This window comes from Macaca nemestrina, chromosome 17 (assembly GCF_043159975.1).
Source record: "Macaca nemestrina isolate mMacNem1 chromosome 17, mMacNem.hap1, whole genome shotgun sequence".
In the NCBI taxonomy this organism is placed as follows: domain Eukaryota; kingdom Metazoa; phylum Chordata; class Mammalia; order Primates; family Cercopithecidae; genus Macaca; species Macaca nemestrina.
Window position 1 is genome coordinate 60,883,283 of NC_092141.1, and position 27,572 is coordinate 60,910,854.

The 27,572-nt window shown below is 36.7% G+C and overlaps 1 protein-coding gene and 1 pseudogene across 6 annotated transcripts in view; one reads left to right on the top strand and one right to left on the bottom strand.

The window, feature by feature from the left end:
* The window catches only part of LOC105472310 (src kinase associated phosphoprotein 1), a 320,592-nt gene that overhangs the window by 115,666 nt on the left and 177,354 nt on the right, over window positions 1-27,572 (top strand). The gene's annotated exons all lie outside the window — the stretch shown is intronic.
* On the bottom strand, window positions 341-802 carry LOC105472308 (large ribosomal subunit protein uL23m pseudogene; annotated as a pseudogene).

Consider the following 27,572-nt stretch of genomic DNA (forward strand, 5'->3'; position numbering starts at 1 on the left):
AGGAAATCTTTATGAACATTTTATATGACCAGCTTACTGGTCTAAGTGTAGAATATGTTTTGCTGGTCCAAACCTTTAAGCACTTTCATTTCTTCATCTTTAAAATTGTTCCTATTGTATAACTTGATTTCTTAATTTAATTCAATTTTTAAAATGTTTAATGCCATGTTTGTGATAGTTCTACTTCTGTTTGGAATTGACCCCTAAAAAAGAAATGAAGGTCACCTGATCATCATTTAAGTTTAGTCTTTATTTTGTGTTCATCTTTTTTTTTTTTTCTCTTTCTCCTGCAGCAAGACTTTTATTTAGGTGTCAGGGCTTCTCTGCCACAGTGCCTACCTGGGGCGCATCCCTGATGGCCGCCCCATCACAGCCCGAACCAGTTGGGGACGCCGCCCCGCCAAGGGTCACTGCTCTGCCTCTGCTGCCTCTCCTCCGCGAGCATGTCGTGGAGTCCGTCGGCAGTGCTGCCTTCAGGGCTCTGGTCTTTCTCGGGAAACAGATCTGGGAACGTGAAGGTCTGTCCGTGGGCCAGCTGCACGTAGGCGACCTTGTAGTCCGGCTTCTTGATCCTCACGTTTCTGTGATCTCTTCTCTTGTTAGAGCCATACTGCACCCGTGTCCGCACGGCAGCCACGGGCACGTTATAGATGCTCTCGAGGTAATTCCTGAGGTCTACCCTTGTCATTTTCATGGGGATCCGGAACTGCACGGTGTCCTCGGGTTAGGCCACACCGGGCCGCACCAGCTGAATGAAGAAGTTGGTTCGGAACACCCGAAGTTGTGGGCCACCCAACTGGTACGGGGGTACCCACATTCCGCGCCATGGCGGCCGCACGCGCTTCCCGTGTTCATCATTTTTATATCAACACTAAGATAATTTTTTTCCTCAATTATCATACAAGGGATTGGTGATTTTTCATAGGTTTATTTCCAGTGGGAGTCCCTTCTCTTCATTCAGCCTTGTCAACAGATGAATGCCCATGAACATCCTTCTGAGCATAGAGTCAGGGATCATCATTCACTATGGTTTGGAGAGGCTGGCACCTTTCGCTTCTGCATGAGCAGCTGGGCCTCAGATTGTCATGGCCAGGATGTGACTGTCAGCCCTGCCTACAATCCAAGGGCTGGATACCTGCCATATGTTGGATGTGATAAGGGAGAAGATGAAGGATCAGATTGGGACTTTTTTCCACAAAGGCTACTGGGGGATAAGATCTGTGTGAAATAAGAATGGTATAAAAGAAACAGTGATAAATACCATAAGGAAGATGTGGTTTCAGTGTTATGCAAGTTGGGGAAAGAGGAAGCTGATTTTTAGCTGTCTGATCAATAGCTCATATTAGTGTGGTAGCCTCTGTCATGTGAATATTCTTTTGAGGTTCATATGCAGATGAACATTAGATGGAATGTCTGCCAATTGCTTTGACTCTTCTTCTTCCATTCATTTACCATTGAGAACCTACTATGTGCACAACTTTAGACTAGTACTGGGGACACAGAGATGAAGCTGACAAAACCCTTAGCCCCATAGAGCTCATATTTTACTGGGGCCAATATGTTATATAATATCAAGCCATGGTAAATGGTCTGAAACTAAACACAACAAAAAAGACAGAAAGGCAGAGAGAGAATGACTAAAAAGGGTGACGGTAGATGTCTTTGAGAACAGGGTGATCAGAGGAGGCCTCTGAGCAGAGATCTGAATGAAGTGAGAGATCAAACTGTGGGTTGATCTAAGGGAGGAGCATTCCAGGCACAGGGAATAGCGGATGCAAAGGCTTTGAGGTAGAACCCATCTTGGAGTGTTCAGGGAATAATCAAGAAACCTATGTGGCTAGAGCCACACCTGTATGGCTAGAGTGAGATAGAGTGTTAGGAAATGAGGTTGAAGAGACAGAAAGGACTAAGTCACTGAAGGCCTTTTAAGCCATAGTAAGATATTTGGATTTTATTTTGTATATATGGGAAGCCACTAGTGAGTTTTAAGCAAGAGACTGGCATGATTTAACTTACATTTCTAAAATAATTCTCTATTCTTTATAGAATTGATTTAAGATAGGAGTGGAAGAGGGGAGAGACTAGGGTGAGGTATACTGGATGATCCACAGGAGATGGGAAGAAAATACTAGCATATATGTATATACAGGTTGAGTATCCCTTATCCCAAATGCTTGGGACCAGATGGGTTTTAGATTTCAGATTTTGGAATATTTGCATATACCTAAAGAAATATCTTGGGGATGGGATCCAAGTCTAAACATGAAATCCACTTATGTTTCATACATGCTTTATATGCATAGTTTGAAGGTAACTTTATACAAGATTTTAAATAATTTGTACATAAAACAAAGTTTGTGTTAAGTACTTATGTGTAGAAGTTTCCACTTGTGGCACCATATCAGTGCTCAAAAAGTTTCAGGTTTTGGAGCATTTTGAATCTTGGACTTTTCTATTAGGGATGCTCAACCTGAATATGAGAAAGAAATTAAGCTTTTGTAATATTAATGAATTATTAGTATCATATATAAGATCTGTAAATATACACAGTAAATGGATAGTTGTGTCTAATAAAAATTTACAGTTGGGGAAATCAATTTTAAAAAGTTTAAAAACCACTGTTCTACAGTGGTGATTCTACAGAGATGATGCTGGCTGTTCATTGGCTTCCAGCATCTTTTCTTTGGAAATTGTCATAATTATTTTTTGTGCTTTTATTCTTTTTCTTATCACTACATAGCAGTGGTTCTTCATTGCCATAAAAATGAGCATGCACAGGGAAGCACACATGCACATTTGCATATAATTTCAGAGTGTTCACAGATACCACATTAAGAATCTTGACTGTAGAGGATCATTTTAGAGCATGCTTAACCCCAGGGATATAACATTTATCCTTTTTTCTGAATATTCCAGCATTTCTATCCCTGTTTTTGTCAATTCTAAAATTATTATATGAGTACAAATTTTTTATTTACTTCTTAAACCTGGAATTCTGACTTGCAAGTGAGGGCAGTTTGTTTTAGTTATATTTTGCTATGCATCCATTTGTCATTAAACTATATTGAGGCTTAGAACAATAATGCCAAATCTAGTATTTCTCTCACAGAATAGGCATCCTATTTCTCTCTGTTTTCTGGAATGTTGCCTGGGATGTCAATATTAATATATATTGACAAAGGTCCTTATGAGAGCCAAACAGGAATTAGAAGCAATGTTTTTATAGTCCATGATGTGATTTTTAACATGGATCCCAGCCATCTGGCTATGTGTTGCTTTCATCAAAGAAACTGACATTCCTCTGTACTTTCGTGGTTACACCTCAGTCTCTTGGGTAGAAGTGGGAGTTGAGATCAGGCATTTTTCAAGTATTCCTTGGAGGGTTTTTTTTTGTATATATAATTTTTGTACTTTTTGTACTTTTCTAAGTGAAGGAACATAGCAGATTTTACCTGCCTTTTAGAAACTACCTAATGGCCCAACATTGTGGGAACCTTCCAGCCTATTTTGTTATATCTGTCCAACCCTAGTTACAATTGACACCATAAAATGTTAATCTTTTAGAGATTTCCCTCAGTGTACACTGTGATAATTTCCTACTTAAAGAGTTTAGCCACCTGTTTGCTGAGGCCTTTGGTTTCAAACTATAGTTAAAATTAATTGCTGATAATAAAATTCAGGATGCCAGTCCACTGTGATGGTCAGATGAAGGATTACTTTTTTCTTTCAATGCTGTTGAATTTTTGTGAGTGAGGACACAAGAAGCTCCACCAAAATAAACAGGTTATTTGACTTTATAGGTGTTTTCTTTCCAACTCTTTTGTCCCTTCTACCTGTATAGCCTGTTAATGTTTGGAGGCAGTAGTGATATGATACAAAAATGATATAGAAGAAAATCGACTGTCATTTTGTTTTTGAGAGAACATGATGCCCCTGTATGTAAACTATGACATAAAGAAGTGAGAACAATTTCTTCTTTGTTTACTCTTTGCTGTTTAACTTTTTGCAATTCATCTTTCTTTTTCAACAGTCTAAGACAAGATAATGAAAACTCTGTGTGATTTCAGTTTATTCCTTTTAAAAATTTACTTGAGTTAGAGACGAATACTCAAATTCATTTTTTAAAGTCAACTCATATAGTTTACATCAACCTTAGTTTTGCTTTTAAATCACATATTTTATTTTTAAAAATGTATCCCATTATTTAAACTTTCTTACTAAAGTCTTTGCTTGGGATTTGTTGTACTAAACTTAGCAGACATCCCCCACCTCCCCACCATCACACACATAGTCCCTTTAAAAAATACAGAGCCCTATAGTTTAAATTGATTATACTAACTCTATTGATATTGCCTGTGTCTGCTTTATAACCTGAAGTTTGTAAATTATTAGAAGAGAGTCTGAATCATAATAGATTGATGCTAAGAAGTCAGATAATTTCAGAACCTTGTGGGAACTTTCTAGTTTCCACTCTTTTATCTCCTCAGAAGACTTTTTCATGAAAGACAGGGATTAGTGACGACTTTCTAATGCAGAGTTGGTCTTTAGTTTTTTTGTTTAAAAATGACACTTTGAACATGTAGTGCATAATGCATTTGAAGGTCTGTTGCCAAGCAGCTTGAAACCTAGGGGGCATTGTTGAATTTGAAGGAATAGTGGGTTCAGGGAAGGGACCAAAAGAAAACTTGAGAAAAATAGAGTAAGACTGAAAGTGTTCTATGATAATTAGAATAAAAATTGGATATCAGAACTTCACGGGTCAGCTTCTGTTCACACATTTAGCCTTCACCTTGCAAAGAAAGGGATGTATCAGGTAATTAGGTCAAATCAATGATTATATATCTTTAACTCAAGTGGAAGGGACTGTAATTGTGATGAAATTTGTCTGAAGGGGAACGCATGGGGAATCTTGTCAAAGGTCATGAGTTCAAAGGGGAAATTAAGTTCAAGGTTCGGTTCCTGTTCACACCAACCGCTCCCCCCACCCCCTGCCACCAATAGTGCATAACAAGAAACCAAGCAACCCATATTTCTATAAACAAGTTATTTTATCACTTTGGAACAAGAAGAATTTTTCTCATCCATATCCCTTTAAGAATATAGAATTAAAGTAGTTATACCTCCTTAATGGAGCATTTTCTCCTGATGTAGACAGAAAGAAAACCTCCAGTATTATATTCCTGGCTTGTTGGTTTCTTCTGCTTTATTGCTGATCACACAGAAGACACCCAGCTGCATGGAATGCAAATAAACAGCTCACCTCCAAGATATCATATGGCCAAGTATCTCCTAATGCAAATTCCTGACTTGTTTACAGAATAACAATAAAACGTTATAAGTTTAAGATTGGAGGCCATGAAGAGACAGCTAAGAAAGTTGTTTGGGGGTCTCTCTCTCTCTCACTCTCTTTTCCTGAATTCAGTTTCCCCTTAAACTTGACAAAGTGGAACAAAAATTCACCCTTGTCTTGGTCATTCTTCTGAAACAAAGGGTCTATTCTCTCTTTTAATGCATGTAGAACTTCCATTAAGGTTGACCGTAAGCTCTTGCATGGGATGAAAAAAGAAATAGCCCTCAAATCTTTTCTTTACCCTGGTATTATTTTTAAAGGACAAACAATAAGAACATAGTTTCACATAGTGTTATAGAAACCCTTGCTGAGGAGACACAGCCTTTAAGGCCCAGTGGCCTTTAAACATTCTGGATTCTATGTCATCCTAATACATTCTTTTCTATAAGATTATCCTAGTAAGCGTCTTAAGAGAAGTATCTGCAAGAAAACAAATTACTTAACTACTTAAAACAAATCAAGAAAATTCTTGCAGATATTAAAATTTTTTTTCACCCAATCAGATATTACCTTTGCACTTCATATAGTGACACTATTACTGACTGGAAAACAGGAAGCATAACTGGTAAAAGGAAAACTGGCAATCTGTTTTCTCTACAGTAGAGTTTGTGTGTTTGGACATGTAACCACATATGCACTGGAGCCCAAACTGGGCTAATGCCTAAAATCGTATTTTAATGTTAAATGTGATTCATGTAACAGAATACAGAAATATTTCAAATATAAGCACAGGTAGCCAACCCCCAGATGCTTGTGTCTTCCTTAGAAAGATTTTTGTAGAAATAGACTCTTGCCATAAAATAGGACAAGAAAGCATTTGATGAAAGTCTACCCATATTTTTGTTCATGATTTTCCTTGTATTTATCATGGCTGGTGCTTGGATAGGCTTATTATCCTGGGGTTTCTTCTTAAACAGCTGTGTCTTTTTGTGTCAGAATGTATGTGATTTCTGTCTGTAAACTCTAAAGTACTTGCCAAATTTTAACAGAAAAGTAATCTCTGACACAGATCATGATTGATAAACTATTTCGGAATAACCAGGCTCGTGAGTGAAGATCCTAGGAGGCAGGTGCCTCGCTTAACTGAATAGGTTTGGGAGGGAGGAATTAAAGGGCAGGGGCAGTTCACACTTTGGTTAAACTCTAGCAACTAAAATTTCTACCCTGGTAAAATTTAGAAGTTCAAGGAATAGCACTGCCATGATATTAATGACCTTTGGGGGCATATAGAGTTCAGAGTTCATTTTCTATTTACAACATCCCTTGCTGCTCCACCTCTTACCCTTACCCTTCCCTCCTCCCCTCCAAAAAAGCAATTATTTAGGGCATTGTGACATTCAGCCTGGCTAATTTTTATACAAAAAAATAGAGTCAGTGGAAAATATAGCAGTTACGTATTGGTAACGGATAAAACTAGGGATGCCCAATGTGGGGAGAGGGTATCTCCTGAGCAGTTCAAAGTTCATTCTTTGTTCACATATAATGAAAAGTCTTCAGTTATCAGGTATTTAAACCCAAATCAGCAGTTCCATATCCGTAACCTGAGCTGAGTGTTCCTCCATCTAATGGCCATGCTGCTGTCGTTTGCAGTGAGTTGGGTGACACTCGATTTGTACTCCGAGACGGGAACAGATGGGCTTTCATTGTGAGACTCCGCCTGTATGCAAATGTGAACGGAGTTTCACCCGATCCCAGGGTCTGACCTGACCGTGCACATGCATTTACTCAACGTGGCTCAGCCTGGGGGGGTGGCGAAGGGGGAATAAAAAATGGCAATCGGATAGTACCAGCGGCAGGTCAAGTTTACCATCCGTCTTTCAGCGGGACTGAGATGGCAACACAGTTATTTAGTTTCAGTGTTGATGTGCGTTGCAATAAACTCCATCATTTCACCTGTTTATGAACCCAGCCTCGTATGAGATCTCTGTGAAATCAAACAAAGCTGGCAATCAACTCTCTTGTTTCCAGCAGAATAGGGGATTATGGACTTTTTTTTTTTAAGCATCTTTAATTGTTCCCCTGCCTTACATACATAAATCAATATTTTTTCTCTAGCCCTTTTATTTCTCACATTGAAATTATTATTTTCTGATTTGGAGGAAACAAAATACATTTTCCCCAAAAGCTTTTTGTTTCAAATTAAGAAGTATGATCATTAATGTCAGAATAAACAACCAGCATTTTAGATGTCGATTAACTGTTTTGCATGTACATAGCAATGTACAGTCTCTAATAAATCTTACAATTAAATGGGCAGCCCTTCATTAGAGGGAAAATATGAACAGCTGGAATCATACACATTCTATTGACAGAGAAAAATTTCGTTTCATTTGTAATTTTTCACATTGGGAAAGAATGAGAGATGAATTGGAACCACAATTGTTTCTGTAACTGGGGAGTTTTTCTTCACATGTACAGAAGGACAACAAACCAGTGTCTCTGACTTCAGGGTCCAACAGCAGTGATTTGCCTCAATTTTCTTCTCTCATGAAAGTAAATTTCTCTTGGGAAACATATAAGCCTTTGGCTAGAAAACCCTTAGGACAGACACCCCAAACTGTAACAAATAACGAATTGATGCATTTCTTCAGTACATCTGTTCATTAAGGGGTTCTGTTAACTGATGTCTGGAACTGGCATAAAAGAAAGAGTTGCTAAGAATATAGTGAAAGTTGGTGCGTGCAGCAGAAACTGCTTCTGATAAAAGATATTGCTTTTAGTAACACATACATATTGTTCAGAATGGAAAGAGGGTCTTTCAAAGTAGTATTTGTGCAAGTGCAGGCAAAACCAAGACAGGCTTCCCTCAAAAAAGGTGCCAAATTTTCTCTGCTCAAAGATTCCTTTCCACCTCCCCTATTCCAGACCTCATTAAAGGTGCAAGGCCAACATAACAAGACAGCATTTTCAAGCAGTTCTAGAGAGTTAGGCTTGAAATTATTCCAAATAGAAATAAATGGTCAGGACTAGGACTAACATTTGTCTACTAGGCACCTAACAGTAGCTGACAGACATAATAAAGAATAAAGAGTTGCATAACAATATAGCAGGTATTTAAAAATGTCATACTCTTCTCCTTGGCTATTGAAAATGGATTTGATTATCTTTCTTGGTCTCTGAAAATGTATTTCCAAATAGATGGGAGGTTTCAAGAGACTATATATGTGGACATATATTTATATATACATACCAACACATATGTATATATTTATATCTATGCATAGAGACCCTTTATACAAACAAGGTTTTATGTGAATGCAGGATTTTGTGTCTACATAAGCCTTTGCTCATGGTTGAATTATTATAGGCCATCTTAAGTTAAGGATATTATTTATATCGTTAGAAAATTTACTTGAGAATTGTCAAGGCCGTGCTTACCGGGGAATTCAAAACATTTATGTATGTTAGAAGCAGGGGACTCATATGTTCTAAGTTTAACAAGAAGCTTAACAAAGTTATATTCTGGCATGAGTAAACTCCTGAAGACTTTTTAAAAATATAGTGAAAGAGTAACATGAAAATATTTACAATATGAATATCATAACCAAATTATTAGAACCACTACTTATGGTTGTTTTTCGCTTTAATAAAATGATGCATTTTTTAAAAGTGTTATCTAAAATCCTCTTGAGATTTGGAAATCAGCAGTTTCTTTTTTTAGTGTCATATTGAAAGTAATACCATGAATTGGGATGAAAATGCTTATTTTTTAAAGTTCTTGAGGAAGAAAAAGCCCATACACCACCAGTTATCCCAATCAGAGCTCTCAGGTATTGAAAAAAATGATACTTTTAATGTCTTTATGAAATCTATGAAAGTTTATTTTTCTCAAGTGATTGTTTCACGAAGTACTTGTCAACAAGGAGGAACTGAGCTCAAATAAACAACAACAATAATAATAATAGCAAACACTTATATGGCTTTTATTATGTATCAAGGACTCTTGTAGGTGCTTTACATACATTAGCTCATTTAATCCTAGCAAAAATCCCATGAGGCATAGTTCCTATTTTTATCTCCATTTTACAGATAAGGAAAATGAAACTTGCCCAAAGGTTAGATAGCTTCTCCCCAGAACAGAATATGGAAACTGTGAGAAATTAGGACTCAGACTTTTAGAAAGACCTTCCATGTAATTGGATGAATGATTTGTCTCTCTATGCCTATTTCAGCGGTAGAAAATCATGATGTCTTCTATAAAAATCACATTTATGAAACATGCAACGTGTTTGCTAAGCAACAAAAAGGAAATATGTAGTATTTCCAGTCCTTTTAAAGCCTTGCAGTATTGGAGATCACTGTTCTTCACTGATGGCATGATGTAGGACTTCTAAGAAAGTTTTGCAGTCTTCTCATCAAAACTCTCTCGTCAGTAAAATATCAAATCCAAAAGTAGGTCTAGTTTAAGTGATAATAAGTTGTATACTTTTCTTAAAATTTGACCTTGTCTAGTCTATGATTGTGTTCGTTGGCAACAAAATTAGGTTACTCTGGAGCCTTTTATTATTTTTCTTATTTTGCTCTAAGGTTAACTCAGTTGTACTTTTGGAAGGATGGGTGAAGAGAAATTAGGCAAATACAAAGGTCTTTTTCTTTCTCCTATTTTTAAAGACCAATTTCGCATTGTATCTTAGTGTACTAGGGTCTGGGTTGTGAGCCATTTACTTCACAATGAAAATTATGGCATTTATAGATCATAATTAGCTCTGAATTCTAGTCCGCCTAGAGAACTCAGCAAAGGGGTACATCCATTGGCTTGAGAGAAGGGGTTGGGGGAGCCACCTTGTGGCTGGAAGACGACCCAGCAGTCTCCAGGACTTGCTATGTTCAAAGGAGAAAGGAATGGAGATGAGGCTGGAAACCAGAGATAAATCAGAAATATCAATCACTAAATATTTGTGGGAAGTGGTAAGGGATATAAATAGAATCTATAACTACAATAACACTGAAGCTGTAGTTGTAAATATACATTATCCTCTTTAATATGACATAGAGTAGATTGAGAACTGAGAAATTATTAAGACCCCCACACAAAAAAAAAGGAAGAAAGAATGAAAACATTTAAGTTAAAATTATGTTCATTTTGTAATTCAATAAAGAAATCCCAGAGACATATTTTTAAATTTAATGTTGTTTTCTAAAGCACAGAAAAAGCCCCACAGACATCTGTTTGCATACATTGTGTGTCAGGCAACATCAGATCTGAATGGAATTTATCTAAATTTTATATGCATGGCTTGATGTAAATTGAAATAAATTGTACAGCATACTCTGCGTGGACATATTGGTTTTTCCATCGCTGCTTGAACTTTTAACCCCAGGGCCTGAGCCGGTCACACGTTGACCTGTCTGAACTCTGCTGGTAGATCCAAGTATGGAAGGCTGACCTTGCATCCATGGCAACCATAAAGTAGGGTCCATGACTCTTCTCTCCCTTTCTCTCTCTTTTCTCCACACTCCAAACAAAACAAAACAAAACAAAACAAATTAGTATATTCTCGCACAGTCAGTCAGTGTAATCTTGGAATAGTTTTGCCAAAATGCATTTTGCCCCTAACCTAAGCTCTAAGCAAAGCTTTTTCAGCTTGCTTGTCAGATGTTAATGAAACTTTGAAATGAAAGCCTTTATGAAAGTTAATGGAAAAGACCCCTTCCTGGGACACATTCAGTTTGCTTGTCTACTACTATAATAAAATATACTTCACATACTCATATATTAAGTAATGTTGCTATAGGTGTGTTAGACATGCAGATGAAAATTATGCTTGTCTGGGAATTCAACATAATCCTTTGTGGGTGGATTAAAAAAATACCTACATAAGGTTTTACCACTACCTACAAAATCCACTTCAGATCTAATGTTTTCCAGTGTCATGGAATGATGTATCTGAAAGGAGTAATAAGCATTAGTGATCTAGAGTTGATTTCTCTATTATAGGTTGTAGTCTCCATTTTAATTAAGGTACTTTTATACTTTTGGTTTAATTTAGATGATCTTTAAGTTCATGTAACAAAAATTATCACTTTCACAATCTTGATGGTAGTCTAAAGGTGTTATTGATTCATTCTTAAATTGAAATTCTGTTCATAGGATGTATTTGTGGTTCTTCATTTATTAATGTAAGAAGCATTTGTTGAATACTTACTATGGTAAATAACTTCTAACAAGTATTATGGGTGATTTTTTTTTAAAAGGTGTATACCTGCTTATAAGGAATTATAGTTTTGTTGCAAGATAGGTTATATTACTCAGAAAGAGAAAAACTAGAGAACAATTAGACAGCAGTGACAAATGCATAATTTTTTAAAATTGTGTACCAACTGACAAGGAAATGTGGCGTAATGGAGTGACCAACTGGGAGTGGATTTAATGAAGTAAGACCTCTTATGAACAAAGCCTTGAAAAAGGTGGTTGTCCAGGACGACTAAGTAGACATTCTAGGTGTGGGAGGTTTCATAGAATAAGCAAAATCTGGGGTTGTGTTGGTAATGTAGAAGAGTTAATAAAGAAAAAAAAATAACCAGAGAAAATGGGATATGTTACACTGGGAATAACAAATATCTTTGAATGCTTATGGACTAATCTGCCATCTTTTCAGATCCTGGGGTCGCTATACATACTTCAGTTATTTGTTTCTGAAAGTTTCGCAACAACAAAAATTTTTAACACATTTGTCAGGTTTGAGCTATAGAGGCCTCTATTATCCTTTTTTAGAAAGAATGAAGAAAATTTTAACTTCTAGAAGCTTTATGTATAAACCTGAAAATCTCAAATGTTCCACAACTTGTCTTTGGGCAACTACAGGTAACAGGATTGATAGGAGAAGAGTCTGATGAAACTAAAGTTTTCATTTAGAGTGCCCATAAGATAGTTTAAAAACAGCAACAAAAACACCACAAGAATATTTTTTTTGGTCAGGCCATATTGAAAATAAAAAAGGCAATATAATGTAAGCAAGAATCAGGAAATTCTCCCAGTCTGCCCTTAGCAAATTCTATGAACTTGTGAAGTTACTTCATCTCTGTGGGCCAGAGGTTCCTCATTTGTAATAATAAAAATATCTCACATATACTGAATCCTTACTTTATAGCAGGCACTAGTGTTCTAAACACTTTAATTTAATTCTCACAACAACCCTATCAGATTATTGTTCCCAGTTTACAGAACTGGGAACTCAGGGACAGGAAACTGAGGCACTCCCATCTTTTCCAGGATCACATCCAGCTAATCTAGCTTTAGACTTTATGTCCTTCAGCCACTATACCAGAGGTCAGTAAACATTTTCTATAAAAGGCCAGATAGTAAGTATTTTAGGCTTTGTGATCCATACAGTCTCAAGAGCAGCAAATGTGCAAATATATCATAGTGTGCAAGTGGCCTTAGACAATATGTAGATGGATGATTGTGGCTGTGTTCCATTATTATAGGCCAGGTGCAGTGGCTCACACCTGTCATTCCAGCACTTTGGGAGGCCAAGGTGGGAGGATCACTTGAGTACAGGGGATTGAGGCTGCATTGAGCCATGACTGTACCACTGCATTCCAGCAGCCTGGTCAATAAAGTGAGACCTGTCTCTTTAAAAATAAATAAATAACAATAATAACAACAAAACCTTGACACTGAAACTTGAATTCCATATAATTTTCACATGTACAAAATATTATTTTTCTCTAACCATTTAGAAATATAAAAACCATTTTAAGCTTCTAAGACCTACAAAAAATGGTGTGGGTCAGATTTTGCCCAAGTCATAGTTTGACAACCCCTGCACTATACTATATTGCCTCTCAATATACAGAATAAGGAGTTGAACCTGATGGTCTCTAGTTCATTACTACTATTAAAGAAACAAAAATTTCCCAGTCGGAATGGATTTTATTAAAAAGACAAAAGATAACAGATATTGGTGAGAATGCGGAGTAAAGGGAACTGTTTTTGTTAAATAAATTTTTTAATTCAATGACTTCCTAGCTCCAATGGTAGGGTTACCACTTTGAATTCAATACTATGTAACTAAAGAATTGAAACCTGTCTTGGAAAATAAGACTTCCCATAAATTGTCTTTGGAAAACAAAGACTACATCTAAAATGTCTCAGAAAGATGAAGAATTACTTCTGTTTAGTTGATATTTTGAGAAAGATGTTTCATTATATCTTTTAAAAAGCCACTTTATGTTAATGGCTGTTCCTATCAGCTTGTGTTCCTCATGTTTAGTCTGAGTCTCTCATGATGCAGCAGAAGCTCATTAGCTCTAATTTCTAGAAGTGGAGATGAGCTTGCCTCTGTCTTCTACACAATTCTACAGTAACTTCTATAACTTCTACATCACCTCCTGCAGCTGAAGATAAGAATTTCCCATCATTCTCCCACACTTTTATTCTTTGCTTATCTACATTGCTTTCTGTTCTTCCAGCTATTATTGTAACTTTCAAAGGAATCTACTCCAAAATGTGTTTATCCTCTTGTATGATAGAACCAGGAATTAGACAGGTTAGAGACTTCCTTTCCTTATCTGTATTTAAAAGTTGGATTTCCCAAAAATGCATATACAAAAATGTCTATAAGTATCATTATTACATAAAATAAGTGTTTTTATAGGGGTCTATATGCTTAATTTATAGTTACTTTAGTTGTATAATACTTTGGTATTACATTAGATGTAGCAAATCATCTCTTCTTTTAAAATCAAGTAATATAGCTGATTGTGAATTTAAGACTCTTCATTTTTTCTTTTAGCTTTAAAACTCACAACCATTCCCAAGTTTACTTCTGTTTCCTTAGTGTCTATTGAGGTGATCTCATGCATATTATGATGTTTCTGTATATAATCCCCAGTTATAACCTTAGCATTCACACTCCTGAATAGTCTAGTGAACTGTGTGCCTTGGGGTTTCCCAAACATTGACAATTTATTTCACAGATAGCAAGAAAATATTCCCTTATTATTTAGCAACCTTCTATGTGCCTAGGTATGATAAATTCAGAGGACCATATTTCATCTTGGAAATGCCCATCGGAGTCAAATTTTTGAAGGCTTTTCCCCAAGCCTGTGTATTCTACAGATATTCTGTCAGAAAACTAATATTTTGTACATATATAGTTTTCTGACATAAGATGGTTCTATAGCCACAAAAATTGAGGAGCATGAAGGAAAGCAGTCCCTTTAAAGTCCACCTCCTTTATGTGTGTTCAATATGGTCTTAGCATACTTACTCAACAACTTTGGTCACAGAGCTGTAGTGAGACCAGGTGAATAAACTGCTTTTTAAGAGTAAAATGCTCATCTATTTATGCTTCCAAGACTACTGAGTAATATTTGATGAATTACATAGGCATTAAGGTAAAAGACTATTCACAGTTTATTTGAAGTGGTTGAGATGAGAAGTGATTTGAACAAGAATATCTAGGGATAGAGAGCCTTCAAAAGAGAAAACCATACTGTGACCAGGAGACCCCCTTCCCTACTACAGTATCACAGGACAGTGGCCTTGGAATGCTCATCACCTGGTAACGTCTTAGCGTAACCAGAAAGCACATTTAAAGTTGCTTGTGGGCCGGGCGCGGTGGCTCAAGCCTGTAATCCCAGCACTTTGGGAGGCCGAGACGGGCGGATCACGAGGTCAGGAGATCGAGACCATCCTGGCGAACACGGTGAAACCCCGTCTCTACTAAAGAAATACAAAAAACTAGCCGGGCGAGGTGGCGGGCGCCTGTAGTCCCAGCTACTCTGGAGGCTGAGGCCGGAGAATGGCGTGAACCCGGGAGGCGGAGCTTGCAGTGAGCTGAGATCCGGCCACTGCACTCCAGCCTGGGCTACAGAGCGAGACTCCGTCTCAAAAAAAAAAAATAAATAAATAAATAAAAAAAATAAAATAAAAATAAAGTTGCTTGTGAAGTAAGACTCTAATATTTCTTTGGCCAAGTTTGCTGCCTTTAAAGACCTTTATTTTGAGAACAATCTGTTCAGTGACTAAGCTAATCAATATGTTTTTGTCTTGTTTTTTCACTTTGTACTTATTTATGTATTATTTTTGTAGCATTTCAGTGATCTTTAAAAACTTAAATTTTAACTTCTAAATTTGAGCAATTCTATATTTTAAGATAAAGTTTAAAATATATAATTACCCAAAACACAGCTCACTATTTTAAAATTATTACTCCCTGTGATTTGACTTCTTCAAATCACTACCAGTCTTATATGGAAATTCTGTTTTTACCAATAATCTGTATCCCTCGCTGGACTCTGGCTTTTTGCAGCCCTAGCACAATGCTTGTCACCAGGTAAGTGCTCCCAGAGTGTTTGTTGACCTAAACTGTTGAACCGAACAGTGACAAAGAGGGTGGATTTTAATTGAGCATTAGAATGCACCACAGAAACTCATGGATTCTTTGTATTTTTGGTGTTTAGGCCCATTCTAAAGGAATGCTACAAATAAACAACTATAATATACCAGTATTGACTTCCTTGGTCATTTCACTTTGCTTGCAATAAGGTGGACAGCAAGGTAGGGTAGAGAATTGAAAGAGTAACTTCAGCATATACACATGTGAAAGAAGTTGAGTGGCACTTCAGCTGCTCCTCACCACTCTTAAAGGTTTTCCATGAAATGGAGGGGAGAAGGAACCTTCCCTTCCTGTTAGTGAAATTCCATAGCAATATAAGACACCCAAGGGTAACATAGTAGTACAAAAGTCCCTACATCTCATTGATTGTCTTTAAGTGTTTGGATTTGAAGTAAGAATATGTGATCTTCTACCCTCTGCAGAAAAAAAAAAAACATATTTATTAAAGATGTCCTATCAATATATTATTATAGTAGTGATTGGTTCAATTCCTGGATATAGTTTAGTATATATCATATCAGCCACCTGAAGCACTTTCTGGGAAAATGCTCAAGAAATATAGGCTAGCAAATAATACAAAAAGTGGTTTATGTTTGGGTCAGTGGGAGACTCAATAAGTTTGGGTAATTAGTATGTTTTGAATTCATTTTTAAGTTGTTGATCGCTACCATTGATCATTATGATACGCTATTTTGTGTTGGATTATTTATTGTTGATTTCCTATAATCTTAACAGAAAATCAAAATAACATAGTCTTCATTATACTTTTTGATAAATGATAATATTTTTTAAATTTTGTTGTGTACAACCGAGGATGAGATGTTTCCTAATTCTGTAAACTCATTAGAGAAAGCTATGTGCCCTGATGCCAGTAGCTTTGAGACTACTGCAAGGTTCCTAACATGGTGGAAGAAAATCAGGAGCCAGGGGACCATAAGGAAGGTCTAAGAAATGTAGATTCAGGCTGGGCGCGGTGGCTAACACCTGTAATTCCAGCACTTTGGGAGGCTGACATGGGCAGATCACCTGAGGTCAGGAGTTGGAGACCAGCCTGACCAATGTGGTGAAACCCCCGTCTCTACTAAAAATGTAAAACTTAGCTGGGTGTGGTGGTGGGTGCCTGTAATCCCAGCTACTTGGGAGGCTGAGGTAGAAGAATTGCTTGAACCCAGGAGATGGAGGTTGCAGTGAGCTGAGATCACACCACTGCACTCCAGCCTAGGTGACAGAGCAAGACTCCATCTCAAAAAAAAAAAAAAAAAAAAGAAAGAAAGAAATCTAGATTCAATTCAGACACTCCCGGAGTCTCTACAATGTGCAATGCATAATGCTAGGTGCTGAAGGAATATAAAGATGACTAATTGGGAATCTCCCTGCGAATTTATAATTTAGTGGCTATTGGGCTGATGGGAAGGGATGGTGGGAATAGAGAGGAAACAAAACAAGAAGATCTTTGCTCATCTTCCAAGGAGCAGTTTCAGTAGTCTACTAAAAAACAGAAGCCTAATTATTAGGGATCTTAGAGTGAGTACTCAGAAACTAGAGGCGGTGGGTATATGTTACCTAAAAAAAGTTGTTTGGTGAAAAGAAGGAAAGGGATAAATGGTAGGAGGAGAGAGGACCTTTTTTGGTTATTTTGTTTTAGTTTTAGGAGAGGGGAGATCTGAGCTGATTTTCCAGCATATCAGAAAGAACCAGTCTAAAAGAGAAGATGATGGATAGAATCAGGTCTTGGAAAGGTAGAAATGGGTCAGTCAATACTGTATAAGAATCAGTCCTGGCTAACAGAGAGGGCACTCGTTCCTTAGAGAAACGAGTTAAAGTATAGAAGAGATGAAGATACGGAGATATTTTTACTTGAAGGGAGGAGAAGTCAAAACCATTTACTAAGAGTAAAAAGTCATGGAGTAGGGACTGGCCTAGGACTTAGGGAGACTGGAGAGTGGAAGTTTAAGGCAGCCATTAAAGAGATGTGATAGGATTAAGAGAAGACACATTATTGTTAAGCAGTAATTAACATATACAGTGAAAACCATCTCAATCTATTCAACAAACATTAATCACTAAATGGAGAATTCATGGAGGAGCAAAACGCTAAAAGATTCTGATCCATTTCATTTTTAGGCTCACCCCTCATCACTCTCTTGGTGTAATATGTGGTTAATAAATATAATATAGCCTCCAGACCATGGAAAATCACATACAATCTCATACTGAGTTGTCTGTCCCTTTGACACCAGGACCCAGTCCTGAAGAAGTATCACATTCACAGAAGCACAATAAAAGTAGGAATTTCTGTCCTCAAAAAAAAATACCTGAAGCCCATTTTACAAGGCAACTTTCTCCTCCTTTTTAAAAATCCCCACAACTCCCTGGAGCCTCTCACTCTCCTGTCCCAGAACTCTCTCACAGTCCCATGCCATTCTGCCTTGTCTCTCTTAATCCTTGAAGATATGGGGTGGAGACTGCTTCTTTGCTCCCTGTCTTCTACCGTCTACCTAAGTATCTTATTCTTCACATTCTCTCCATACTGCATCACAAGGCCAAAACACTTGTCTGAAAATGGCAGAGCCCTCTCTGGATGATGGTGAGCCTGGGAAGGACCTGAATTAGTGAAGCCAGAAACTCTTGAGCACACAGGGGAAATAATAGGCTAGGAACACTCATAGTTAAAAACTGTTTTCTCATAACACTGCAGCTTCATGACCTACGCTTATTTTGAAGAGGATTTGAAACCATGACCTGAAATACTGAGTCTACCTTTCGTCTTACCTCCTACATGTGAAACTCATGCCATAAACCCTAGACTCACAGGATTATTCATCATCATTCCCCAAACCCAGCCCTGTGCCTTCCACCTGGAGTGCCTTTCCCATCCTCCCATGCACCCACTCATCCTTCAAGGCCATGCTCAAACTCCCTCTTCTCTAGGTGGCTTCCTAGTTGCGCCAAGTTGGACTCAACCCCTTCCTGTCTTGCATTTTACTTGATCAGTTATCACAGCTGTTACCTACCACCATTTACCTGCATTGTATTATATACACTGGCTTCTCCAAAGGATTGTGGGCTGTCAGCACATATTAGACATTCAATAAATGTTTGTCAAATTGATCCCCTAAAATGTGATTGTATGGTCCAGACTTTCAAGTCACACACACACACACACACACACACACATACATATTCGTCATATCCTAAAGAACTTTCAAAGAACCTTGAGATAATAGCAGTCTCCTGTTCTATACTATGTCTTAATGTGCCACAGAGTGATAGTCTCCCCCTCTTCCCCCTTCAGTGATATCTGGAGGTTTTCCTCCCTTATACATCAGAAATACTGAAGGATGGAAAACACTATACCAGATAGATCCAAGATAAATGTTTACTTCCTTCAGTAGTCTAGCTTATGAGTATAAAGCCAAATGCTAGACACTACACTGACACCACAAAGACAAACGAAATAGACAGGAACTTTAGAAAAGGGAAAGGAATCAGCCAATAAGGGCATGCTCCATTGTGTATGTTACAACTCAGGGAAGAGAAAATGGCAGCAAAACCAAATCTACATAAGAGTTTATATCCCTTTCACTACTGAAATATGGTTTGTGCTGAAATGCCAACAATCTGTGATCACCCACATGAAATGAAAATGCTCATATTTATATGGTGCTTTTCTTCTAGAGAATCCCAAGGTGCTTTATAAATTATAAATATGAATGTTCCTTATGCAATGTCCCTGATGTTCTCCATACACAAAATCCAGTTTCTGATGGCCAAAATCTCCCCCATGCCTGCCATACCACTGAATATTAAACCTTTTTATCAGATCACAATTTTTTATCTTTATAAAAATCCACTGTATTGAAAGGTCTACAGTTTACACTATTTGTCTTCTAACATATGCTGCATCCCTCCTACCCACTTCCCTTCCCCCACTAACGTGGAAAGTGAATTCAATTAGATTTAAGACAAAGAGTAATTGCATTGGAAAATAGAAAAAATATCTCATCCCATAGTGATTAAGCTCTTTACCTTATAGAAGGAGTTTAACTCTTTCATGAAAACAGGATCTCATGAAATATATGAATACAGGGATTTGCTAAATCAAAATATAGTGTTTTGAAGCGAATTACGTAGTCATCAGGGAGCTTTTTGCTCCAAGGGAATAGCGTACTTCTCAGTGTAAGATGCGTAAGAAATATAAAATAAAGTCTAAAACAGTTATGAGTTTTTAATTTTTGTCTTTTAACTATTCTTATTTTATAGTCAGTATCTCAAAATCTGAAACTTATTCTAAACTCTTGGATTCCTGAAAGTGAATTCAATCATCTACTTTTCTAGAATTAGGAATCCAGGGTAACCCCTTCCACATAGTTAATCAGAATCAGTCCAAGGAGAGCCTGAGTTATCCATGCTGCCAAAACTGCTTTGCCCGCAGCTTCTAACTAGTTGTTTGTTGATGCTCACTCTGACTTATGCAGAAAAATAATAAAATACTCTAATGTGACAGTTTCTTTATAGAAGTCCGGAAACTTTAGATGACCAATAGCTAAGGATGACATACAGAACTGTCATTTCCAATAAATATTTAAGGTGGGGAAGATGGTGTCAACTGCAAGGGAAGCTGTTAAAAGGTAAACGTTGGAACATCTGGAAAGAGTCTGAAATCAAGAGGCAGGTCAAATGTGCAGGTATAGGCTGCAGTCAGCCCTGTGGGAGTGGCTGCTCAAGGTTAGAGTGCAGCAAACAGAAGAGATCTTTCTGAAAACAGGAAATAGGTTCAGGTGCCTTCAACTAAGAAATCTCCCTTCTTGGACCTTTTTCCACTTGTATTATTTAGGCATTTCATACCTATCAGAGTGGTTTGGCTTAAGTAAGACTGAGACTGCCAAAATTTCTGAAACTAGCCCTGTTTTTATACTTTCAGTGGTCCTTCGTAATGGTAAAGTTATATAGGACCAATCCCTTATAGGCCCGTTTGTTGTTTTTAATAACCAATAAAATAAGAACCACACATTTTTATGTCACATTTACAAAAACTCTAGCAGCACAAGGCATTGGCTTGGTTTCTCATGGCAGCATGGCTTTTTATCTTTTGAGTAGTGCCTAGACTGAACCACATATATTTTTAATCATTGATGAGACTCTACTTTTAATTGGTTAATACCCTAAAAGGGAGGTAGGTCTGATTTAAAAGGTAAAGCAAGGGAATAAAACTGAACGCTTGTTTTAGAAGTTTTGTACTACCTATCTCACCATTTGATCTTGTTTTGCCCCCATTCCTAACTAAGGATGATAATATCTGTAACTATTTATAAGGTTATAAGGTCATTTATATTGTTCTTCAAGATCTGCTGGTGAAAGGCACTATATAAATAAATCTCCATGTTAGTAAATGTATATATTTACCCATATCTACAAAACCTCTTGTACATAGGACTGATTCATTTATTTATATGTACTTAGTTTGTTAATTTTAGCAAAATTTGTGTCATGATAAATAGTTTAAAATAATTATACATGTTAACCAGGGATTAGAGAGACTGATTAATAGACTTAGAGTAGGCAAAAGAGTAAAATAAAACCACCATCTATTTAGGTCATGGAATCAAGTAAGTTTAGAAGTTCTTAAGTGAAATGTTTTTAGTCAGTCAACAACAGGGTAAGGCCTACCAACAGGAGTATCCATAAGGAAGTAACACAAGGATTTTTTTTTTAATCTAGAAATATGTGAGTTAGGAAAATTAATGTCTAACTCCTTAGAGAGTGCTCCTTTCAAGTTTGATAAAGGTCATTTTCAGGACAGTCTAAGAGAGGTTTCAGTTGAACTTCCACCAGCAGGCCTTCAGAAAAGGAAAAATGGCTTCAGTTTCTGAAGCTGTTGTGCTTTTTTTTCTTTCTAATTAAAGATTATAAAATGCAAATGATTACCTGAATTCTGAATACTTTATAATAATATTTTCTATTTTTCTCTGAAAAAAAATGAGGAAGTTATCACTTTTTCCCAAGACTGGAATGGAGAGAATACCAGCCAACCATGATGCAGTGAATGTGTGCCAGTGTCTACTCCCAGCTGCTCACGTAAATCTTTCCTCACAGCAGGATTTGAACAAAAACTCATCACTTAATTGAATAGTTCAAATGCTACTGAGTAGGAAATTTTAGTTAGACCAGAATATTTGTAAACTTAAAGTAGATATATGTATTCTAGCAACATATATGGTATTTTGAAATATCAAAACAATTTTAAAGAAATCTGTGCTCTTATGCCAGTCGTGGGTATTACTTGTAATAGGACTTTGAAAGTATTTCTTTTATACTATAGCTGTTTCGTAAACAACAACAACCACCTTGCTTCATTTTCCTTTTTATTTTTGAGCTATTCGCAACCTCTTTTCCAATAGTGAGAAACAATGCAATTAATTTTCTCCAGCGCAATCATGCATAGATTTAATAAGCATCCGAAGGTAGGATCCATCTGTAAAGTATGCGTTGCATGCTAAATTACTTCTCTTCTGTGGTTTTTTTTTCTTTCCAAACCTTAATTAATTGAAGAAAAAAATGTTTATTAAAGTGGGAACAGGCTGGGCTCTGGCTCTCCGTCTCTGGTTCAAAAGTTCATACAATTCCCTGAAGGCTCATCTGAATGTGTGTGTCTCCCTCTCACAATCTTTCTTTCTCTGTCTCTATAGTAGGGATAAATGCCTAGAAAAGGTATATTGTTTTATTCCCAGGATCAATTTTAGTGATCTTGAGTAAACTAAGTTTTTCTATGTACAGATTTGCATATATCATATGTATATATAATATGTTTTGCATATATTACATGTTTACATAAATAGTATATACACATAGACACACAAATGTGTTATTTACTCATTTTCCTAATGCTTAGAATTTTAAAAAATTTTTATATTACTCTCAGTGGTATCTTTAAACAGGATGTAGATGGAGACCAGGAAGTATAATTCTACAGGTGGATCTCAGACAGGAAATTAAAGGAATTATGTATGAAAAGAAGCTAGATCCTTATGGATAAATTTAGACCAGACACAAAAATATTGAATATATCCAAATAGAGCAATGTTTACCCATAAACAGAGAAATGGAAAAAAAAAAAACAGGAAGTGACTCACTCCTGTGAGAGGCTTTGGAAACTGAAGACATTTCCTGATCTGCGGCAAGCTTTATGTGACCTAGGTGAAAAATGGCAAGCTTATTGTAAAAGAAAAAAAGTATCTTTAAAGATGGACTCAGAATTTTTTGAATCCTTTGAATTGCTTGCCTAGGATGTCATCACCTTTCTTTTCTTTTTGCAAAGTATGACTTTTTTCTCCTTATCATATGCTACAATTTTTAGATCCTTGTTTAAAAAAGAAAGGAAATACAAGTAGTAGTTTATGTTCAAATTGCTAGTTTCTCTTTTTAGTTTAAAGTGCTGTAAGTCTTCTTCCTTAACACAAATAAGGTTTGCATTGTCACTTCCAGATTTAGACGTCTATGGAATCAGAAAACAGTGCTGAACTTGACTATGATCTTGCCCGATTGAAGTCAACTTCCTTTGCCCAGTTGCTTTGTGCAAAACATAGTGATCATATAGGAGACTAGCAGAGGACTTTCTACAGGTTGTTTCATTCTCTCTTTTAGACTTTTGTGCCTAAAACTACTGGTCTGTTAGTCTAAATTTTTACAAATAGACATTTAAATTGGGAAAAAATAAGCAGTACCGAAAGCTATTTTACTTTGGTGTAGATGCAGTCTTTGTCATGGTGGCTCTTTTTGTCACATACATGTACCATCATATACCCTTGCCATGCGTCAGATGAGCCATGGGGACATTCCTGGAAAGAATTTTAAGGAATCAACATTCCATATTTTCCTCTCAAAGTAACCGTTGCTACTATATATTGACATGTACAGATTTAGGCCACTTTTGAAAACTTGTGAGTCAAATCACATGGAGGTGATGCTGAAGTATCATCACACATAACAGCCATAAATGATGCCTTGGGAACTTGAAGACTATACTATGTAGGTCACGTACTATGTAGGGCATCTACTTTTGTGTATTACATGTCATAATCTCCCCACACCCAAAATTCTGTGACTTTTGGAAGAATCTCGATATTGCTTTCTACACAGATTTTGGTTTAGACTTCTGTGAAAACCCTGAATTGAATAGCTGTGGGTTTCACAAATTACATGCATGTAAACAACATACCTTTGAAAGGAGGATGTGTGGGCCCTTTCTCCTATATGCTTATGCCTCTGTTGTCGTAGATTGGCGTCCTTTGTGAGCTATTCAGTGACATTTCAGAGCCATTTTGCTCTGCAGAAAACCCGCAGTTGTGTTTCTTTAGCTGACACTATGGCACTTGCACTCGAAATTGCTAGTTAGAAAAAAAAATTGTTGAGGCCGGTGGCTGTAATCAGCGTTGTTGCTGTCTGTTTCCTCAGACTAATAGCAGAGAGATCCGAGTCTGAGAGTTCAAACAGAGGTTATCTTTCCCAGGTAGCATCTCGTCCAACGAGAATTTGATTTTTTTCTATAGGACTTTACTCCATTAGATTAATGAAATTTCAATGAGAGCCTGGCGCCCCCTGAAGCTTTGTTAAGAAAACAAATGGTGATTCTGTAGGTGTGACAGCTTGCTTGGAGAGTTACCAGAAGGTGAATACATCCCCACAATCCAGGCAGCCTGGAACACATTGATCTCTATTTAAAGCACCAATCGGATTTTTGTTAATTATAAATGATTGATCTGCAGTTTTTTCCTCTTTCTCCTCTTACATGTGTGGTTCCCCCTCCTTCCCGCACTTCTAACTTCTTTGCATGCTGAGCGCAGAGCTTTTTGTTTAAAGGAACAATCATAGAGAGCAAATTATAGCAATACCCAGCAGCAATGCTGTTGTGAATGTCATTGTCAGAGCATTCACTGTTCATCCCACAGAGGTGAGCCCTGAAGTAGATTTCAGTCTGACTCCATGTTCCCTCTTTACTTAGCTTATTTCTAAAGTAACGGATTATTTTAACAAAAAGAAAACCATAGAATCACTAGACTAGTATCATAGATGCTATCATTATTATGTTTTAAAAGCTGACTTGTAAGCCTTGTACACCAATTCCCCAATACTAACTCAGGATCTCGTATGTACCAGGATATGATGTGTGACCAAGCAAGCCCGTGTGGGACAACTAGGGAAATATCTAAGGGATAGCCAAGGAATATCTTAAGTAAACTAAGGGAATATCTCTGACCTTAAATCTCAATTTGTAGGCATTTAGGTGATTAATACACCTTTTATCATCTCCGTGGAGTAGTTTTCAAATAATGTTTAGAAGGCTTACTGAATTCAAAAACCGACACATGTATTATTCCTGATAATTGCTCACCACACATAGTTCTGAAGACCACAGAAAAACATTCCAAGCTTCTTTGTGGATCTATTTTAGTGAAAGTATCTGAGCTTTAAATGTATTTATTTATTGAATATAAAAGCACGTAATTCCTTCTAGTTATTTATAACATACACAATACATAAAGAAGTTAATTTACGCAGCTCTTGGAAAACATATTAGTAAAAATTACAGTTTAAGGATTACAGATATTAATGTATTATATTGAAAACTACATTGATTTCACAATCTAACGCAAATGTAGATTTTTATGAATGTGTCTTTCTTAAGTTTGAGCCTTTAATTAAGTTTTAGGACATGTATTTTCAAGTTAGAAAAATAAACTTGCCCCAGTGTGCTTTTTTAAAAATTGTCTAAATAATCCACAAGAGATTGTTGTAGACCAAGAATCTTACAGTAGTTTATAGTTTGCAGTGACACTCCCCTTAAAAATCCTTTAGATTTGAAGTGTTACCTCATTTATTTGCATGTCCTGAAACTTTGCTTAACTTCCTTATGAGTTGCAGTATCAGTAATTGTGTATGATAAATTCAACAGCATAAGAGTAATTCTGCGTTTAAAGCAGCAGCATAAAATGGTCAAGACCTGCAGTATAACATACCATATCTCCCCACACCCAAAATTCAGTGACTTTCTGAAGAAGCTTGCTATTGCTTTAAAAACAGGTTCAAAGTCTATAATACTCATCTAAATAAGAGAGGTGTTCTGACAGAACTTCCCCATAAGGTAATTATTTAATGATCCTGTAAATACTCTTGAGAAGACTAGATTTAAAGTATAATTTTGTGATGTAGTGTTTTTTCCTGGTATCTTAAAATATGTATTTTTTGTTTTTATTGTTGCTTATTGTGTTTATCTCATTTTAAATTAGCAAAAGTCATTAAGGCATGTTTATAAATAATTTTAACTATGACTTTTAAAATCAGATTTTGAATTAGCCAGAGAAAAAGTGATGTGTTTTTTGGTTTTTGTTTGTTTGTTTGTTTTACAAATGTTAGCATATCAGAATAGTTGTTAACATCAGTGGCTAAATGATTGACCAATGACAACGTTAAGAAATGAGCAATCATGGCAAATTCATCAAGTTATTTTCATAAAATGCTTCCAGAGGGCTGATTTTAAAATGTTTTAGTTTTATCACTGTTGGAGGTTTTCTTTTTTCTTTGCTTTCCTTTTTTTTTTTTTTTGAATAGGCTAACTAATGATTTTCATTAGTGTATTTGTAATTTATATGATTTTAGTAGGTTATACCAAGGTTAAATAATTTAAAGAAATAAACCCTTATCTGATATAAGATAGCTAATGAAGTATATTAGATACTTGCCCTATTGCTGTATGAAATGGATCTCCAAAGCTAACAACAGCTTTCTACGGGAACACAAATCTCTATATAAATATCCAAATGTAGCAAGATGTTGCAAATTTTTAAAGATATGCCATAAAAATAGATTAACGCTAGTATGCAGCCCTGTTCGACTGAATTACAAAGGGATATCATGGGATTGCCAGTGACATTCACATAAATAAAAAATCAATTCTTAATGATGAGGCAGACTTGTTTTAGCGCATTACCCAGGTTAAATGAGAGCACACAAAGACATCAACTCCTATAAGACTAGTGGAATCATTGTATATTAATATGATTTAGGGAGCTACACACCTCGATGGAATAATTGTTATTATATCTATAGAGCCAGATGGCACTTGGTGTAAACAGCCATTGAGCACCTCAAACACAAGTGCGGCAGGTGATCTTTAAGATGTTCTTGCATCCTGCTCACTCATCTTATCATTGGAATCTGCATTACTGTTTGCAGAATGATTTGATTGCCAGTACGCAAATTTTTCAGGATGGTGCTATTGTTCAATAGGGATATAAGAATATAGAATGTCCTCAGCCGGAGAATAGATGAAGCAGAATAGATGAGGCAGCTGCCTGGATTTGTGTGGGTTAGCACTGAATTTTTTACAAGAAAGAGAACAGAGAGAGTAATTTTTTTTCCAGCACCAGTGACCCCAAAATTCAGAAAATTTAAAAAATTAACTCAAATTTTCAGTGAAGTGGGCTTTAGTAATTACTATTTTCAAAGTAACTCCATGAAGGTGGTCAACAGGTATAAAAATTTGTGCTTGCAAAGTTAGAGAAATGCAAGTTCTGAGCAAAAGTTTATGATTTTGTTTTTGTTTTTGTTTAAGACAGGGTCTACTCTGTCACCCAGGCTGGAGTGCAATGGTGCCATCATAACTCATTGCAGCCTCAAACCCCTCCTGCCTCAGCCTCCTGAGTAGCTGGGACTACAGGTGCATGCCACCACACCCAGCTAATTTTTTTGTCTTTTGAAACAGTCTCACCATGTTGTCCAGGCTGGTCTCAAACTCCTGGCCTCAAGCGATCCTCCTGCCTTTGCCTCCCAAAGTTTTGAGATTACAGGTGTGAGTCACCACACCAGGCCAGAAGTGT